Here is a 15,857-nt window from a genome sequence, read left to right as displayed (position 1 = left end):
GGCGTGCTGCGATTCATGGGGTCGCAAAGAGTCGGACACGACTGAGCGACTGATCTGATCTGATCTGATGGAAACTACTTTTTTATATTTTAACTTCAGTTATCAATGTATTAGTAATTCAAAAATCCAACACAGTGATATGCTGAAATGAGCATAGTATAATAAAAATTTATACATGTCTTATTGTTTGGTCCTAGAACTGTCTTGACCCAAGCAAGTACCAATTAATGTTTTTAAATGTATAGATTTTAAAAAGCAAATAAATTACTGCAAAATACCTAAACACCAGAGACCTCAATTTATATGAGTTAGACATAGCCCTAAGATACAGAAACTTAATAAAATGAATGGGATTTTTGATCCTTTTAATCTAAATTTTTGCTCAGCTTTATGTTTCTACCAATCTGAGGACAGCAAGACAAGACTAGAAGAAAATCCAGCTAAAAAAAATGCAAGCAATGGAATAAGAAAAGGCCTAGAGGAGAGCTTTCCTAGGCCCCACCTTGGGATTCCATATCCATTTTAACTCATCAGTGTTAAACATACGCATATGATATTTCCACATAATTTCTAGCCTTTGCCCCATGAGCATTGCCAAAACCTTCCTTTCAGGTTCTGGATCTGGGATCCATGAACATAAACAAAAATTAGGTTAATAAATCTTCTTCCAGGGATACAGAGTAAAAAGCTCAACCTAAGCACATCACAATGAGATGTGAAGATTTTACCATAGAGGCTAGCAGGTATTCATATTTGGAGGTTAGGTCATATATATTGTAGAGCTTCTGTTAATAATTACAACTAGGTGCAAAGAGAACCTCAGCAATACTCAATTGCAGACTTGTGAGCTGGGACCATTCCTCATGAAAATAAGCCAAGAAATAAGCTGAAATTGATTCATATCAGCATCATCTCCCAAGCATGTTATTGTAAGGGCTGGGCATTTCATTCAAAAATGTATACAACTTAAAGCAAGAAAACAAACAATACACATTATGGTCAGAAAAATTCTTACTGAATCTCTAATCTACCTGTCACCAAGAAAGATACAATGACGTGCTCCAATCCTTTTGCCAATTGTTTGTTATTTTATGCTCCTTAACGCTAAAACCTTCATGCAAATATCACTGGAATTTCCCACAGCCTGCCATACATATATAGGTTAAAACAGATCTTAATGGTGAACACATACACTTGAGCATGCACACACAACAGAGGAAGACAAATCAAAATCACCCTTTTGAGATACAGGTACTAAATGACCTCTCTATCTCCTCTCTCTCAATGAATATTTAAATATAAAATATAGAGAAATGAATCTATCTAATAGAGTAGATAGAAATTAATATATGCATATCTTTTCTAGAAATGAATAAAATAACCCCATGTAGCCATCATTTAAAAAACAAAGCAAAGTAATTTTGTACCTGAATTTTATAATGATGAAATGAGAAGCAACAACACCTTGAGGTTAAAATCTCCTTGAATACCTAATTTCAAAAGTGCTGTTTACTGAATAAGCCTATGAATGCTGAAAATTCACCTTGCACTCTGCTTACTAAAAACATTTATTAGGTCAAGGTGCCTGCTGACATGCTCATAAAATGTCCTGATAAAACACACAGCATAAGAAAACAGCTAAACAAAATGGTTCATAAACAGTTCATAAAAACTGTTTCCATACATGCAACTCAAAAAAACAGATTTGCTGCACATGCAATTGTTTCAAAGTGCAACCTCAATGAAGAGTCCAGGTTGGCAGGTGTTATATTCTGTGTGGCCAATGTAGTAATCTCCAGTCAAAAAAGAAAAAAAAAAAAAAAAATAGAAGGATGGTAGAGACTGCCCAGGTGGTCCAGTGATTAAGACACTATGCTCCCAATTCAAAGAGTCTGGGTTCCATTCCTGGTCACAGAACTAGATCCCACATGCCCCAACTAAGAGTTCCCATGATGCAATGAAGATGCAACTGAGACTTTCTTTAGTCAAATGAATAAATTAAAACTAAATAAATGAAAGGATGGTGATGCAGACTGGGCCCTCATTATGACCGAGAGAGTAAAACTGACATGGTATAGAGTTCAGTCCCAAGTGGAAAGTAGTAGGCAGCTGCTTTGAAAGTGAAAGTGTTATCTGCTCAGTCATGTCCAACTCTGCGATTGCATGGACTGTAGCCTCCACCAGGGTCCTCTGTCCATGGAATTCTCTAGGCAGGAATACTGGAGTGGGTAGTCATTCCTTTCTCAAGAGGATCTTCCTGACCCAGGCATTACACCCAGGTCTCCTACATTGCAGGCAAAATCTGCACTGTCTGAGCTCAGTTGAAAATACACTGAACTGCAGGGAGGGGCCTGTGTTACCCTGGGTGAGGCCCTGGCCTATCTGGACCTTAGGTTCTTCATTTGTGTCATGAGAGGTTCAAGCCTCCTTATCATTTTCAGGTTATAGATTTACGGAGAGTTTGGTAGAAAACAGTGTGCATAGCCACTTACATGTGATAACTGGATCCTAGGTGCTGAGGACCCCTAAATTAAATCATATTTATTGTCTTTCCCAGCTTTTACACTCTTTCATTTTCCTTTCTAATACAAAATAAGATTTTTTGTACAGAATAAGATTTGATTTTTTTCTTATGACTATTTCCAGAGTTTAGACATCATATTGAAATAGTGATACTTTGACACTATATATGTATTATTGGGTGGTTATGCATGTGAATAAGTGTAAGTTTTAACCACTGTCTTCCCCAACAGAAATCCAGGTTACTATGAATTTTACTTTCTGTTTCACTGTAACAGTGACGCTGTGATTAGAGACACCATTTTTTCTTTCAGGAAAATTTAAAATGGCTAAATCTCCAGCTGCAGACAAATTTCGTGCTTGCTGGACAATCCAATGGTAATTTATAGTCATCTCTTAGAGAAAATGACAGTGACTATACAGTGGAAGTGAGAAATAGATTTAAGGGCCTAGATCTGATAGACAGAGTGCCTGATGAACTATGGAATGAGGTTCATGACATTGTACAGGAGACAGGGATCAAGATCATCCCCATGGAAAAGAAATGCAAAAAAGCAAAACGGCTGTCTGGGGGGGGGCCTTACAAATAGCTGTGAAAAGAAGAGAAGCAAAATGCAAAGGGGAAAAGGAAAGATATAAGCATCTGAATGCAGAGTTCCAAAGAATAGCAAGAAGAGATAAGAAAGCCTTCCTCAGTGAAACAGAGGAAAACAACAGAATGGGAAAGACTAGAGATCTCTTCAAGAAAATTAGAGATACCAAGGGAACTTTTCATGCAAAGATGGGCTCGATAACGGACAGAAATGGTATGGACCTAACAGAAGCAGAAAATATTAAGAAGAGGTGGCAAGAATACACAGAAGAACTGTACAAAAAAGATCCTCATGACCCAGATAATCACAATGGTGTGATCACTGACCTAGAGTCAGACATCCTGGAATGTGAAGTCAAGTGGGCCTTAGAAAGCATCACTACGAACAAAGCTAGTGGAGGTGATGGAAATCCAGTGGAGCTATTTCAAATCCTGAAAGATGATGCTGTGAAAGTGCTGCACTCAATATGCCAGCAAATTTGGAAAACTCAGCAGTGGCCACAGGACTGGAAAAGTCAGTTTTCATTCCAATCCCAAAGAAAGGCAATGCCAAAGAATGCTCAAACTACTACACAATTGCACTCACCTCACATGCTAGCAAAGTAATGCTCAAAATCCTCCAGGCCAGGCTTTATCAATACATGAACTGTGAACTTCCTGATATTCAAGCTTATTTTAGAAAAGGCAGAGGAACCAGAGATCAAATTGCCAACATCTACTGGATCATGGCAAAAGCAAGAGAGTTCCAGAAAAACATCTGTTTCTGCTTATTGACTATGCCAAAACCTTTGACTGTGTGGATCACAATAAACTGTGGAAAATTCTGAAAGAGATGGGAATACCAGACCACCTGACCTGCCTTTTGAGAAATCTGTATGTAGGTCAGGAAGCAACAGTTAGAACTGGACATGGAACAACAGACTGGTTCCAAAAAGAAAAAGGAGTACGTCAAGGCTGTATATTGTCACCCTGCTTATTTAACTTATACGCAGAGTACATCATGAGAAACGTTGGACTAGAAGAAGAACAAGCTGGAATCAGAATTGCCGGGAGAAATATCAATAACCTCAGATATACAGATGACACCACCCTTACGACACAAAGTGAAGAGGAACTAAAGAGCCTCTTGATGAAAGTGAAAGTGGAGAGTGAAAAAGTTGGCTTAAAGCTCAACATTCAGAAAACGAAGATCATGGCAAATGGTCCCATCACTTCATGGGAAATAGATGGGGAAACAGTGGAAACAATGTCAGACTTTATATTTGGGGGCTCCAAAATCACTGCAGATGGTGACTGCAGCCATGAAATTAAAAGACGCTTACTCCTTGAAAGGAAAGTTATGACCAAACTAAATAGCATATTCAAAGGTAGAGACATTACTTTGCCCACAAAGGTCCGTCTAGTCAAGGCTATGTTTTTTCCCAGTGGTCATGTATGGATGTGAGAGTTGGACTGTGAAGAAGGCTGAGCACCGAAGAATTGATGCTTTTGAACTGTGGTGTTGGAGAAGACTCTTGAGAGTCCCTTGGACTGCAAGGAGATCCAATGAGTCCATTCTGAAGGAGATCAGTCCTGGGTGTTCTTTGGAAGGACTGATGCTAAAGCTGAAACTCCAATACTTTGGCCACCTCATGCAAAGAGTTGACTCATTGAAAAAGACTCTGATGCTGGGAGGGATTGGGGGCAGAAGAAGAAGGGGACGACAGAGGATGAGATGGCTGAATGGCATCACCGACTTGATGGATGTGAGTCTGAGTGAACTCTGGGAATTGGTGATGGACAGGGAGGCCTGGTGTGCTGCGATTCATGGGGTTGCAAAGAGTTAGACAGGACTGAGCGACTGAAGTGAACTGAACTGAAGGTCTTAAGAACAGATCCCCTGCTGATCTCAGAAAAAACTGGCTGTGTTTCTCTACTCCTGGACCACCACAGGTCAGATTACACCTCTCTGGCATGTCTGCCATTAGAGATTTCAGGATATGGTGAGAGAGATTGATATAGAGGGTCTTATACATGCCCTGCTCTGGCAGGTTCCTCACCAGGGACAAAACAGATCTTGAACCACCTTGTTAGACCATTCTCCAGATACTCAGAATACCCTGCCCCTACCCAACTGAAATTTAGACTGCTTCCAGGTCTGAGCTTCCAGGTGGGCTGGAAAAGTGGCCATGTATTGACTGTTTTCCAGGAGTGTGGAAACTGGAGTGCCTGCCCAAGTAAGATGAGTGCAGGGTAGAATGAAGGAGAGAGCAGGAAGAAAAGCAGGATGCTCTGCAGGCCAGATGTTGAGGACTGGTTAGGACAACATACTTGTTTCAAAGAAAAGCCCTGAGAGTTTTAAATGAGAGCCTGTACACGCTAGTAGTTATGAAGGTAGAACACTTAAGTTTTTAGTTTTTTTGCTTGACATATATTTTTTTAAGATTTTTTTTGATGTGGATCATTTTTAAAGCCTTTATTGAATTTTTCACAATATTGCTTCTGTTTTTTGTTTTAAGTTTCTTTGGCCATGAGATATATGGGATTTTAGCTCCACAGCCAGGGTTTGAACCACACCTACTTCATTGGAAGGTGAAGTCTCAACCATTGGCCTGGAAGGGAAGCCCTGACAATTTTTTTTTTTAATAATAGAACTATGATATATAGGCTTCCAGTCATACACTTGCCCCAGAAACATGATGCTACAGATGAGTTTGCACATTTTGCTCCCACAAGATTATCCCCTCTTATCTACCCCACAGTCTAAATCACCCTCATCTAGTCTCCTGCAGAGTGAAGTAGTCTTTCTCCCTCTACTATTTTTCAAACTTATTATATAGTATACACTCTATGACATATGTTCTGTTAACACATCACTTGTTTGCAAATAAAGTTGAGCTTTGAATGTTATCATTAAGATGTGGATTTTTAGGGCCTGCTTTGGAAATAAAGAATAAAAATAATGATAAAATCCAAAATTTTATGAATGTCTCTGGAAGACTGAGGATAGAGATACAAGGAGACTTGGGAAAATAGCACAAAATTTGCTTTGTAAGATATTGTCTCATTTCTTGTAAATCATCATTTTTCAAAAAAATCACATAATAATTGGGGAGGGGGCAATTAATATCTTGTGATCACTTAGGGCTAGGCAATTATTTGGAGACCTAAAATTCACATAGGTGTAAAGGGTGAAATTCAAGGTAGAGGGATTGTATATAGATATGAAATGTCTACTCCTCAAGAATAATACTTGGCCTTTTCTTGTGTAAGAGCATTTAGGTTGTTCTTTTTTATGATTCTGATCTTCTTGAGAACACTAATACCTAGTATTACTAGATTGAACACATATTGACAGTCATCAGAAAAAAACAAGAGTACCAAAAACAGCTCAGCTGTCATGCTTTGCTGTCTATCCCTCATTCTACACACACACGCACAAATTCTATACAGCAAACACCAAAGAAATGGTTTAATATGTGTGGTATTAGTATAAACTTGGTATAAATGAGAACACAATATGTGTTTTTCATTAAATTGGAAAAATCACTCTATAATTTTAAAATAATGGCTCCCAGATAGAAAAACAGTGCTGAAAAAGTTTATTCTAAACATGAAAGCATGATAACAACAATTACAAAATGACCGTGACTTTTATTTTTAAAAGGCGAGCAGCAAAGGAAGAGGGTGAAAGGTGTAAAAGTCAAAAATTAACTTTGGAAAACATACTCAAAATATGGCAGTTCAATACTCTCAGTGATTTTAAGACAGATAGTCTGTCAGTATTATGACAAGCTTTCCCAATGGAGATAAGCAGAAGAAATTCCTGAAGATTCAAACCGGCTGCATCTAGAGTCTTTAGTGTTTATAAATTGGGAGAAATTCTTAACAATACAGAATGTTAAATTATCTATATGTAATAATACATATATACGATATACATATATTTATATTATACACACACACACACATATATATATAAAGTTTATATGCATTCATGGCAATCTTGATAATGCATTTGAAAATTCTAAGAAATAGTCTTCAAATTCTACTTGATCAGGAAAGTTATTTATTCAAAAATAAAAATAATATCTTCTTTTAAACATTGCTCTAATAAAAAATTTTATGCACAAGCAAGCTGCTAAATATTTGTTCAACTCACAGGGTAATGATAATAGATTTATATACTATCTCACAAGGTTACTTCAAAATGATACCTAGATAGTTTCACTGAAATCAAATCATTACAAATGAATCCTTAGTTATAAGGTAGAATGCTATATTCAGATTCAAAAGCCTATACATAACTTAAATTCTTAAATTTCATGGTCAAATAATATGTTTGAACAATAAAAGGGGAATATTCATGGAGAAAAATTTATCTTAGCCACACAAAATAAATTATCTACTAAGGACTCACTTTTCACATGAATTATGAAATAGAAGTCAAATATAAAGTATCATTAACCTGGTAGGGTACCAAATCTTTCCAGTCTTATTATGAAAAAAGCATTTTCTAGATCTAGGTACAAAAGCTGATCTCTTAGGAGAAGGGTATGGGCATAAAAACTGAATAATATATGCAATATTATTTTTTCTCTTTTTATTTTTATTGAATGATAATTGCTTTTACAGAATTTTGTTTTCTGTCAAACCCAAATATGAATCAGCCATAAATATACATATATTCCCTCCTTTTTGAACTTCCCTCCCATCTCCAGCCCCATCCCATCCCTCTGGATTGATACAGAGCCCCTGTTTGAGTTTCCTGATCCATACAGAAAATTCCCTTTGGCTATGTCTTTTACATATGGTAATGTAAGTTTCCATGTTACTCTTTCCATACATCTCACTCTCTCCTCCCCTTGTCCATAAGTCTATTCTCTTTGTTTCTCCATTGTTCTGTTTCTCCACTGTAAATAAATTCTTCAGTGATAGTTTTTTAGATTCCATATGTGTGCATTAGAATATGGTATTTATCTTTCTCTTTCTGACTCACTTCACTCTGTATAATAGGTTCTAGGTTCATCCACCTCATTAGAACTGACTCAGATGTGTTCCTTTTTATGGCTGAGTAATATTCCATTGTGTATATGTACCACAAATTCTTTATCCATTCATCTGTCAATGGACTTCTAGGTTGCTTCCATGTTCTAGTTATTGTAAATAGCACTGCAATGAACAATTGGATACATGTGTCTTTTTTAATTTGGGTTTCTTCAGGGTATATGCCTAGGAGTAGAATTGCTGGATCATATGGTGGTTTTATTCCTAGTTTTTTAAGGAATCTCCATACCATCTTCCATAGCGGCTGTATCAGTTTACATTCCCACTGATAGTGTTAGAGCATTCCGTTTTCTCCACATCCTCTCCAGCATCTATTGTTTGTAGACATTTTGGTGATGACCATTCTGACCGGTGTGAGGTGATGCAATATTATCTTTGAAGATTGGATTGGGTGTTATGTTTACTATTAAAGTCTGAAATATATGATTGTCTTGGTGCATCCTGAATGACACCAAATAACAGGAGCTCACAAAGATGAGACTGAATTTCAAACAAAGAATTTAAATTACAAAGAAAACTCTATCTTCCCTGTTAATGGTCTTCATCTCCCTCTCTCACCCTACTTCCTGCCAACATCACTAGCATTGCTGCTTAAAGTTAGAAAATAACTAGTAACTGAGAGCTTTGGAGGATATTATAATGGTATTTCTTTTAAAATTTTATTGAAATCCTTTAATTTTTTTTTGTCTTTTGTTGAGATATGGCTTGACTTCCATGAAATAAAAAACATAATAAAGCCAGTGAAATATCCTAAACCTTATCTTAAAAGCATTATCTGTCTCGTCTACAGCATGCTTGTTTTCCTGTTCCTAGAGTCAGTTCTCTTACTAGCCTGATTCATGATGGAGTTAAAAAAGAAATCTTTACCACATAAAAGGGCACTAGTTACCTACTAATTTTACCCATATGACAGTCTTGGACTTTGAGGTCTATTTTTCTACTTTATATTCTCTCCCCAGTTCCCACACCACCTCTGTAGAGTATCTGCCACCCAGTGGATTAGTTTTCCATTGCTGCAATAACAAATACATATAAACTTAGTGGATCAAAACAACACAAACTTGTGTTTTACAATTCTGTAGGTTGAAAGTCCAGCATGGGTCTCACCAGGCTAAAATTAAGAAGTCAGCAAGCTATAATTCTTTCTGGAGTTTCGACAGGGAAAAAAAAAAAATGTGTTTCTTGCTCATTCAAGTTTTTGGCAGAATTGTTCCTTGGGGTCGTAGGGCAAAGGTCCTTATTGTCTGGCTGTAAAATGAGAACTGCTTGCAACTTCTAGAGGCCACCACATTTCTTGGTTCATGGGCCTCTTCTTCCATCTTCAAACCCAGTAACAGAGAAATAGTGTCCCTCTCATGTCTTATATCTGACCAAAATTTCTGCCTGCCCTTTCCATTTTTGAGGAATCATGTGATTGTGTTGGATCCTAATAATAATTCAAGATAGTTTCCCCACCTCAAGGTCCATGCCCTTAATTTCCTTTTGCCAATGCAATTTAACACAGTCACAAGTTCCAACGAGTAAAACAAAAATGCCCTTTCTTGGAGTTTCAGGTTACCCCCACCCACCCCAACCACAGATCAGATTTTCCACACTGTACTTGCAAGAATTTCCTGCTTTTATTCGTTTTTACACCTCTCAATACCCTAAGAGTCTCTTCCTGAAAATTGGATAATGTTTTAAGTCAATGGGTGAGAATTCATATTCCTTCCCCCAGTAAACATTTATTCATTGTCTCACAAACAGGGCTTCTCTATACATCAATCCCAAATTATAACATAAAAAGCATACACTGTACAACTCTTGATAAAATCATGTGATTAATATTGAAAGCAGCATGGTCCTTTAGTAGCCATTAATTCCTACCACATATTTGACTGCATGTAATTACAGAACCAGAGGGGGGAATGGCAAATCACCCAGTATACTTACCATGAGAACCTCACGAACTGTATAAAAGGACAAAAAGATATGACACGAAAAGATGAGTCCCCCAGTCAGAAGGTATCTGATATGATACTGGGAAAGAGCGTAGGAAAACTACCAGTTGCTCCAGAGAGAAGGAAGTGGCTGGCCCAAAGCGAAAATGGTGCTTAGTTGTGGATGTATCTGTGATGAGAGTAAAATCCAATGTAGCAAAGAACAGTATTACATAGGAACCTAGAATGTTAGGTTCATGAATCAAGGTAAATTGGACATGGTTAAGATGGTTAGAATAAACATTGATATCTTAGAAATCAGTGAACTAAAATGGATGGGAATGGGTGAATTTACTTCAGTTGACCATTATATATACTACTATGGGCAAGAATTCCATGGAATAGATGGAGTAGCTCTCATAATCAAGAAAAGAGTCTAAAATTCAGTACTTGGGTGCAACCTCAGAAATGACAGAATGATTTCCATTCATTTCCAAAGAAAACCATTCAGCATCACAGAATTCAAGTCAATGCCCCTACCACTGATGCCAAAGAAACTGAATCTTATCAGTTCTATGAAGACCTAGAAGACCTAGAACTAACACCAAAAAATGATGCTCTATTCATACAGTATACTAACGCATATATATGGAATTTAGAAAGATGGTAATGATAACCCTGTATGCGAGACAGCAAAAGAGACACAGATGTATAGAACAGTCTTTTAGACTCTGTGGGAGAGGGCGAGGGTGGGATGATTTGGGAGAATGCATTGAAACATGTATAATATCAAATATGAAACGAATCACCAGTCCAAGTTCGATACATGATACTGGTAGCTTGGGGCTGGTGCACTGGGACGACCCAGAGGGATGGTATGGGGAGGAAGGAGGGAAGGGGGTTTAGGAGAGGGAACACGTGTATACCTGTGGCAGATTCATGTTGATGTATGGCGAAACCAATACAATATTGTAAAGTAATTAACCTCCAATTAAAATAAATAAATTTAAAAAAAAGAATTGGAATACAAAAGTAGGAATTCAAGAGATATTTGGAGTAACAGGCAAGTTTGGCCTTGGAGAAAAAATGAAGCAAGGCAAAGGCTAACTGAATTCTACTGAGAGACTGCACTGGTCATAGCAAATACCTTTTTCAACAACACAAGAGATGACTCTACACAAGGACATCACCAAATGATCATTACCAAAATCAAATTGATTACATACTTTGTAACCAAAGATGAAGAAGTTGTATACAGTCAGCAAAAACAAGACCTGGAGCTGACTGTGACTCAGATCATCAGCTTCTCATAACAAAATTCAGGCTTAAACTGAAGAAAGAGGGGAAAACCACTAGGTCAGCCAGGTACGACTTAAATCAAATCCCCTATGAATACGCAGTGGAGGTGTGTGTCTGAAGAACTATGGATGGAGTACTGTAATATTGCACAGGAAGCAGCAAATGAAACCATCCCAAAGAAAAAGAAAAGCAAGAAAGCAAAGTGATTATCTGAGGAAGCTTTACAAATAGCTGAAGAGAGGAGAGAAGTGGAAAACAAAGGAGAAAGGGAGGGGTACATCTAACTAAAAGCAGAGTTCCAAAGAAAAGCATGGAGAGACAAGAAGGCCTTCTTCAATGAACAGTGCATAAAACTAGAAGGAAAAAAAACAGAAAAAGAAAGACAGAGATCTCTTCAGGAAAACTAGAAATATCAAGGGAACATTTTGCACAAAGATAGGCACAATAAAGGACAGAAACAGTCTTAATGAACAGGATTACCATGATGGTGTGGTCAGTCACCCAGAGCCACATATTCTGGAGAGGAAGTCAAGTGGCCCTTAGGAAGCACTGCTGTTAATAAAGCTAGTGAATGCAACAGAATTCCAGTAGAGCTATTCAAAACCCTTAAAGGTTGATGCCATCAAGGTGTTGCATTCAATATGTCAGCAAGTCCGGAAGACCCAGCATTGGCCACAGGACTGGAAAAAGTCAATCCTCATCCCAGTTCCCAAGAAGGGTAGTACTAAAGAATATGCTAATCATCAGACAATTGCACTCATAGCCCATGCGCATGCTAGGCTTCAGCATTATGCAAACCAAGAACTTCCAGATGTCAAAGTTGGGTTCAGAAAAGGAAGAAGAATCAGAGATCAAATTGCCAACATTTTGCTGGATCATAAAGAAAGCAAGGGGATTCAGAAAAACATCTACCTCTATTTCATTGATTATGCTAAAGCATTTGACTGTGTGGATCATAACAAACTGTGGAAAGCTCTCAAAGAGATGGGCATATCAGATCAACCTACCTCTCTCCTGACAAACATGTATGTGGGTCAAAAAGCAACAGTTAGAACCCTGTAACTGATTGGTTCAAGACTGAGAAAGGAGTACGACAGGGCTGTCTGCTGTCACCTTGTTTGTTTAACCTATACACTGAGCATATCATGAGAAATGCAAGCCTGGATGAGTTATAAGCTGGAATCAAGATAGGTGGGATAAACATCAACAATTTAATATATGCAGATGATACCACTCTAACGGCAGAAAGTGAAGAGGAACTAAAGAGCCTCTTAATGAGGATGAAGGAGGAGAGTGAAAGAGCCAGCTTAAAACTATATATTAAACAAACTAAGATCGTGGCATCTAGTCACATTACTTCATGGCAAATAGAAAGGAAAAACATGGAAATAGTGACAGATTTCCTCATCTTGGCCTCTAAAATCACTGCAGCTGGTAACTGCAGCCATGAAATCAGAAGACAATTGCTTCTTGGCAGGAAACCTATGACAAACCTAGGCAGTGTGTTGAAAAGCAGAGACATTTTTCTGCCAACAAAGTTTTGTATAGTCAAGGTTATGGTTTTCCTAGTGGTCATGTACAGTTGTGAGAGCTGGACCATAAAGAAGAAAGATTGCCAAAGAATTTATATCTTCAAACTGTGGTACTGGAGAAAACTCCTGAAAATCCCTTGGACAGAAAGGAGTTCAAACCAGTTAATCTTAAGAGAAAATAACTCCAAATACTCATTGGATGACTGATGCTGGAGCTGAAACTACAGCATTTTGGTCACCTGATGCAAAGCCGACTCATTGGAAAAGTCCCTGATTCTGGGAAAGATTGAAGGCAGAAGGAGAAGAGGATGTCAGAGGATGAGATGGCTGGATGGCATCACCAGTGTAATGGACATGAGCTTGGGCAAACTTTGGGAGATGGAGAGGGAGAGGGAGGCCCAGTGTGCTGCAGCCCATGGGGTCTCAAAGAGTCAGACACGAATGGGTGACTGGACAACAAATACAGAGCTAATAAAGCTCCTTAATTTCCCAGAGTCTCAAGTTCCATAAGAGGAATAATTCCCTTCTTTTTATTTTGTCAATAAATGTATATAATGTTTATTTATTATCCTGGAGTAGAGATAAATGCTTGGCCCTCATCAATGAAGGGTAATTTGATTCCATTTTACATTTCTTTCTTCTGTATTATTTTTTAGAGAATTGTATTCTTGGCTTATTTTTATTACTGTTGAATTTGAATCCTAATAATTTTAGGATGTAAAAAGTAAGTTAAAAATAAACTTCTCCAAAACTTGGAAGGTAGGACAGTATATATAATTCAAGAAAAATAACATGATCTGATTTATTTATAAAGTATGAAGACTTAATACCTGAATTCTATCCCACTATGCATCTAAAATTCTTATAGACACTCTGTTTCAAAATGCACAAAAAAAAAAAAAGAAAAATAAAAGAAACTTATTTTGAATTACTACTTTATACTTTCTTTTCCACTCTCTAACTCCATTCCCCTGAAATAAGTCGTTTCAGATATTTTCTATTTTCAAATAGTAATGCAGTTTTGAAAATAACAATAAAACCTCCACTTGCATTGCTAGTCAACCTAGGAACTCAAAATTAAATTCTTCTGCACATTTCCACTATAAAATTTACCATCAGAACTTGTAAAATGTACTGATGATGCACAAAGGAAAATAAAATCCATTGTGGGGGTGGATAAATTAGCTCTCTGCAATGGGCAGGCACAGTCCCCAAGCAATAGCCTTGAATCTACAAAGGACTGAATGCTTGAAACCAGGACAAATATAAATTCCAGAGAAAGGGTCATACCCTCTTTATATATTTTTCCAGTTTAAGCATAGCTTACACTTTTTTGTTAATCTCATATTCCTCTATTATTGAAATTTTTTTTCAAAATCAAATAAATGAAAATGCATATCTATATTATTGTTTACATCCTAGGCACAAAAGTGTTCTTCAGAGGATTGGTAATTATTAATAACTCATTATTCTATTTTTCACACTGATTTTGAGTAAAAATACAGTATGTTATACATCTAAATCCAATAATAATCTTTGAATGTGCTTTATAATACACATGAAATAAAATCTAACTTGTAACTATTAAGGAATAAAGAATAGTCTTGAAATTGAATTTTCCATGGTGCCCTTTAGTAAAAAGTAAAATATAATAGCAACTGACCAAAACGTACACATAAGTGAAAACATAAGTTTTTTAAAATATTATTGGAGATAAGGAAAAATGGGAAAGCAGGGAATAAGAAATCAAATCAGATTTTGAATCATATTTTTAAATGTAAAATCTCCAAGTGACCATCAATGGCTGAGATTAAAGGCTAATGATTATTTATTATTTGCAAATTCTTTGTGCTGCCCAGGAAGGATTCTTTAAAATATTTGTTTAGATACTTGGTTGTATTAGACACAGACTAAGAAAAGGAAAAAAAAAAAAAAAGATGACTTTCAATTATTAATTCATCCACCCATATAATTGTGTGTCTATGGATCTATTTACTCTTCAAACTCCCATTACCTCAGAATGTTTTCAGAGTAGAAAAATGACTCTTTTATTTTATTTTTGCAAGAGCTATGTGTTCCTTTTAGTCTGTTTCTCTGCCATGTTTGGAATATACTGATAAATAACAATTAACTATGCTAAGAAGTGGAGCAAGACATAATCTGCAAGACTATAAATCCCATGCTCATAAGCATACAAATTGTTTTCCTTGAGAATGAAAGAGAAAATAATTGATGACTTTGAACTAGTTACTTAATTTTTCTGTGCCTCAGTCTTTCTGTTTTTTTTTTTTTTTGTAAAAAAAAACCAATTAGCTGTAGTATCTGCCTCATAGGTGAGGATTAATTTGATACCATAATGTGAAGTCCTTAAGGCTGAGTTTGGTATATATCAAGTGTTCAGTAATTCAGTAATTCTTAGCCATATTTTTTAACTTGATTCATATTTATAGTTCAGTTAACCACAGCCACTCCTCATAGTAGCAGCCACAGTGGCCTCAAAGAATAAAAACTCACATACTCTCAGATGTGCAAACTATTACTAAATCAAGGGTTCTGGTCCACACTGGATCTTGTCAAATTTTGTTCCATTTCTACTTGCACAAGCCCACTCGAGAAAGGCTGCTAGGAACACACTGAAAGCAAAGTACAGTCCATTTTACTAGCTTTTTTAGCAAATGCAAAGCAACATCATAGGACCATCAGACCAGATCAGTCGCTCAGTCGTGTCCGACTCTTTGCATATCATAGGACCACATGCTTCTCTAAAGGGGAGAATTAAGTGTGAACTTAGAAAATTTGAAGATATAGTCACAGAACAGTTTTGGCAGAACTTGGCCAGAATATGTAAACCAAGTGATTTTCTGGAAAGTTAGTGTTCCTGAGCTTTAGAACAGAAAACCTAATGCCAAATTACCATTAGACTAGTTTGGCTGAGATGTCATCATTAAT

Source organism: Bos taurus, chromosome 26 (genome assembly GCF_002263795.3).
Source record: "Bos taurus isolate L1 Dominette 01449 registration number 42190680 breed Hereford chromosome 26, ARS-UCD2.0, whole genome shotgun sequence".
NCBI lineage: Eukaryota > Metazoa > Chordata > Mammalia > Artiodactyla > Bovidae > Bos > Bos taurus.
This window is presented reverse-complemented; position numbering follows the sequence as displayed.